Below are 6,067 nucleotides of genomic sequence, written 5' to 3'. Positions count from 1 at the left end.
GATTCCGGAGCTGAGGCGACATCTTTCACAACTTTTATTTTATTTTAATTTTTTGGAAGAATTGTTGCCCAGATTCGATAATGTATATTCTATATTCCTACTCTCTTCTGTGGCTGTCTCTTTTGGATCGGACACGGTTTTTCTTACACTAATTATGTTTTGATTTCTTTTCTCCACCATGTCTCCTTACAGCACCGTGGTGAATTTACACACATACCGCACAATTCTTTTGTATCTACATATCTAACACCCATGGTTGAATATTTGCACTTATAACATCTTGGTTTCATAAATCTATGCATAAAAAATATATAATTCATTTTAAAAAGATAGTGATTTTGATATTTTTTTTATGTGCTGTTAAAGATTTGAGTGATATTTATGTAAATATGAGGTGTTGTCTGGCAATAGATGAGATTTAAGTTATTAGCATTTTGTAAATCATGCAAATCCGGATTTATTAAATACATTAAAATTTTGTGCTATATATATGTGAGATATGTAAATGCATAAGAAATTTGTGCTATATATGTAATTATGAAAATTTAGGTGTCAGATATGTACATGTGTAAGAAGGTGTTCTAAGGTTGATAATGGTGTGGTAATTGAATATTGTAATGCTGGGTTGATGGGTTAGTTTGGGTGTTAATGGATGAATTGGTTGATTCTATGGATTTGTGGGTTATGGGTTTCGAGTATGATGTGTAAGTCGCCTAAAGTTTTTGCGCATGATGTATAATATATTATATACAAAAAGAAAATAATTAATTGATGAGTTTATTGTTGATGTTGAAGAGTTAGTGCACGCGACATTACAACTGTCAGTTTATCTTGCGTACCTGACACCTGTTGAAGTGAAGTTGGACCTATACCGTAGAGGATTTAAACCTGATTATTGGTATTATACTTCACTTGGTGAATTTGAACTATATGTTTAGTACGGTCATGCTGAAGCCTCATCAACTTGTGCCCCTCGAACTGTTCACGATTTTGATATGTATGAGGAAATGATTGATGATGCAAGCACGACTAATTTTGTTAGGTGTGTGCCTGATGATGACTAGGAACCGAACTATGATGCGAGTAGAGCTCATTTCTTAGCGATTTTTCACTCATAAAATCAATGTAACAAGTTAGGTTAAAATAATGTAAGTCATCAACCGAGAATATTAATAGTTTAAAGCCTTCCACAATAGCAATACAACAAACATTTTGAAAACCCTAAGTAATATGTATATGCTCGTATTTGATAAAAAAATGGAACATACACATTTTCTTATTCATTACAAATAGTCGAGGAGAATATGTCTATTTTCCTAATTCTACAATGTAAAATCTCTTGTACAAACAAGAACCCTATTCATATCTTAAATCCACGAGACTTTTTAAATAACAGTATGACCACAACTAATTGCTAAATGAAAATAGAATTTCACAAATTACTACTTAAATAGTTTTAAATATTTAAACCTAATTCTACATTAAATTTATTAAACTTAGAATTCCATTGAAAGAAAAGAGAATATCCTAACACGAGACTACAAAATCACATAGAATTCTTCATTGCAGTCAAGCAAAATGAGGATATAATTGTGAAGCAAAATTAGGATATAAGTGTTAATACAAAGAGATAAGAAATAGAAAATATAAAATTTGGTGAATCAATAAATTTTCCGAGATCTCCTCTGAATCTTAGCCTTATTTTACCAACACAGTGCAAACTCTCACTTTATCTTTCTTACAATGACTTTCCCACACTTAAGTACTCACTCTAGGCACTCATAATATGGAAACATGTAAGTAATACCACCAACCACCTCTTTGGACTCTCCTAGACACACTCTAACACTCCTTTAAAGCAAATCCAACTCTTCCAATTATTTTCCTCCCCAAAAATTTAAAATTGGCATCAATAATTGTTCTTATTGGGGTCGTCAGTCATCACCCCGCGGCCCTGCAGTTTGGCGCCTAGGCTCTGCATGATGGCATTGCGGTAATGGATTTTGGCTCCTAGGCTATGGAATATTTGTCTTCTTATCTTTCATCTTGACACCCATGCTCTGGTTTTTGGCAATGCAACACTGGATTTTGACGATGAGATGCTAGATTTTGGCACTCCCATCATGATTTCACCTTCTCCATTGAGCTCTAGCTATGGTTTTACCTTCTTTAATGAGTCTATTCACTACTTTATCTTCTCTAGCAAGCTCATGTCATGACTTTCTCGCCTCAGTGTCAATGAGGTTTAAAAAAAAAACGAGGAGAAAAGACTCATAAGTGGAACAGGATAGAAAAGTGACTTTTAATTAACTATGATTCAAACTTAGTTTATATTAAGCTTTTAAATATCTGTCGATTCTCCCCTTATAACATTTTAGGGGCATTTACGAGCATAGCACACAATTCTAATGCATTTATATTTTTAACATCTAAACTTCATATTCATATTTATAACATTAAAAGAATTAACTTCTCGTAAAAATATCAATATTATTAAAAATTTTATAAGTGAAATATATCTTTTATTGTATAAGTTTATATGACGCCAAACTCCAATGTGTATTAAGTGTAAATATAAAACTTTAGGCATTAGATATGTAAATACACAAAAATTGTGAGGTATGTAAGCAAAATTTCATAATGATTTTATTTTTATCTCCTGAGATGTAACCAAAATTTGATACTTTGCCAATATTCCCGGCCCTCCATATCATTTAGCGGAATTTCAAGTACTTCAAATTTGTTACTTTCATTTTTATTCTAATAGACACTAAAATGATACCCCCATTTAAATATTAACAAAATACAAATGATCCGAGGCAGCCATTATATAAACAATAGGTGCATATTGCCAACCCATTTGGATCTCTTTTAACTTATTTAACAGTCAAGAATGGAAGTTGTCCGAGCTAGGCTAGCTAGGCCAAAGCCAGCTGAATTATAGGATGGATCCAAGACAACCAAAGGATATAAAAAAGAGTCAACAACCAGAAACAAGAGAAAAGAGTATCGAAGCCAACCACCATAAGAGAGTCCGACATAACGAGAAGATTTAATTCCCAAGCATCTCTAAACCTCCTAGAGACGCACAAAGGCTCAGGTCAATGATCGACAGTAGGGTTGTATCAATGGGGTGATTCATACCAACCAAGCTCAGACGACTGAGCTAATATATACCAACCAAGCTCAGACAACCGAGCTAATCCATATTGATCAAGCTCATCTGACCGAGTGACTCTCATTTGATCGAGCTGATATTGCCGACCCGAAGCCGATTAAACCTAGCCGACCGAGCCGGAAAGCAACATATGACAGGTTGACCCATATAAACTACTAGAAACACAACAACACAAAACACTTTTTAACACAAGATACCTATGTTTTATAAATAGGAGAATCAATTTACGAATAAGATGTGATATATTACTATTCATTCTCTCTCTTTCCATCTCTCTCGATCTCTCCTTATTTATGCTCTTTTCCTTATGTCTGATCCACAAACAAATCAAAATTAAAAAAAAAAAAATTATAATAAAAGTTCTGCACACATGATTATAAGCTTTTCACAACATTATGAAGATTTCAATTTCATATGTGAAATATGTGCTAGACATATAAACTCGTAGTAATTTAGTGGTATGTAAGTAAATGATAAAAAATTTTAAGTACAGTACTATATATCCAAAATTCATCTCCAAATTTATTAAAAATTATATTGGAATCATTGACTTGCGAATATATTTTTTATATATATTGTATTATAATTTTAATTAAAACTGCAAGGACAGGCCGGGTTTGCATCCCACTACCAGATTCTTCCTAGCAAATAATGGTACATAGGCAAGCAATAGCATCTCTTTAACTGACACTAGCTGCCCTTTTCCTTAAATTTGCTTGCCACAAAGGCCGACCATACGCACCCACGCACATTTTTTAAAGCATTTTGACTGAAATCCACCCACGCATAATCTCTAAAAATATTATTCTATGTGATCTAAACAATACATTATAGAATTTTAAATATTATTTATAATCTAAGATGATATTTTAATACTTTGAAATGATACCACGAGCTTTGGTAAATATTTTGATATTATGATCTCATTTGATTTATTGAAATCCCAAATGAAATAACTGCAAATTTTAATGCATTTATTCGAGTATGAAGTATAGAAGTTTAGGTTATAATAGGAGTTGGCGAGTCAGTCGGTATGTCAAAAATTATGCATCAAATGTCTGAAGTGCATAATTTTGCGGTTTAAGAGAAGCAAGCATTGATGGAATTTTGTAGGATTAGGATTGCTTCTTAGTTTAGGGATTGTTTGAGATCTTAAATAACTTTGTTAAGATGACATGCAATAAAATGTAACGGTTGAGATGTTGAAATGATTAGATGATGACAGAGAAATGCATTGGAAACACCAAGTTGAGTAATATGACAATGTCAATGTAGTGCCAAAAGGTTGATTGCCCAAATGGGTTTCTTTGCAATCGAGTTGAGGGTTTCAATGACATTAATTTTTCATTTTTTTTAAGTCTTTAATGTTTGAGTAATAAGTTTATTAGAGTTTACTTGGTGCTAAAAATTCATCTGTTGTCTTAGATATTTTGAGAGAGGATTGAGATTTCAAATCCCTTGCAATTGTAGCTCCTGTAACTCGAGCAAAAAGATTTTGTATTGTTTTTATTCTTAGCAAAAAAAAAAAAAAAGCATGGATTTGTACGAGCATTTAAGCTATGGTTGGGATTGAGAGGCCTCGGGTTTAAATGGCTATTTTGAATCTCAAAATCATGAGATGAAAAGCTTGTAGTATAGGAATGAAATGATAATTGTTTGGTTGATGATGAGGACCATAGTTCAATATGGTGGCTAGAGGGACTGATAATTGAATGATAAAAGAAATGTTGTATTGAATATTGAAACTAGCTAGTTGAACAAAGAAGAGAGTGTATAATGTTTGCACCAGAGTCAAGATTTAAATTTGTAAGTAAAGATTAATCTTTGACTTTTTTTTTTGCATTTTCAAATAATATAACATACATATATTTTTCTTATAATTGTCGGAATAGATCCAATAAAGCATACTACCAAGTAGGGGTGCAAGTGAGTCAAGCCAACTAGGACACAACTTGATAAGTGGCTTATGAGCTGAGCTTGATGAGCAAGCAAGCCAAGATCTAGCTCCGACTCGACTCGTTAGCTCGTGAGCCGACACTTTTTTAAGAAAATATTAATATAAAATATACTCCAAATATATGAAATTGCAAGAGTTTATTTTTAAATTGTTAAAAATATTTAAAAATTAATATTTTATATTTTATTTCAAGTAATTTTCTTTTATTTATCTTCAAATTACTAATTCAATTTATCATTTTATTATAATTATAGCTTAAATTAATGTTATTTTCTCTCTATTATAATAAAGCCAGCTCGAAATCGTAGACTTAGGCTCGAGCTCAATTAATTTAATCAAGCTAAACCTCAATCTAAGAGTGAATAGAACTCGAACCGACTTATTTGCACGGAGTACCAAAGCACTAGCAAAGCACTCAATTACCTCCCACGAATTACAATCATAGGAGCAATTGGGCCATCGCGAGCTCATGCACGTAAGATTCCGCACAACCCTTTATGGTAAGAGCAAGGTGGGCCTGGAGCCATCTTTTACATTCTATGCAGCATTAAATTTATTTCTACACAAAATTTGGTGCACCTAAATATAGTCTTAGAGCCATGCCTTTGTTTGTGCACAAATTATAGATGGTCCGGTCTGCATTACCATCCGATCTAATACTAGATGTGACTCCGTTAATCCAGGTGACTCATCTTTCTATTTTATGTTTTCATTTCTTATGTAAGCTTTCAAAAGTTGAGGAAGGTTCCATCCAAGAGACTTATGCCTCTTCCCTTTAAGCAAGGAGGTTGGTGGACATTTATCTAGGAAGCGAAATGGTCAAATGCAGTAAAATATGACATCCATTATTTTGAACAATATAGTTTCATGATGGATTTTTTTGTATGCTTTCAATATATATATATATATATATATATATATATATATATATA

Source organism: Phalaenopsis equestris, unplaced genomic scaffold (assembly GCF_001263595.1).
Source record: "Phalaenopsis equestris unplaced genomic scaffold, ASM126359v1 Scaffold000568, whole genome shotgun sequence".
NCBI lineage: Eukaryota > Viridiplantae > Streptophyta > Magnoliopsida > Asparagales > Orchidaceae > Phalaenopsis > Phalaenopsis equestris.
Note: the sequence above shows the minus strand (reverse complement) of the source record.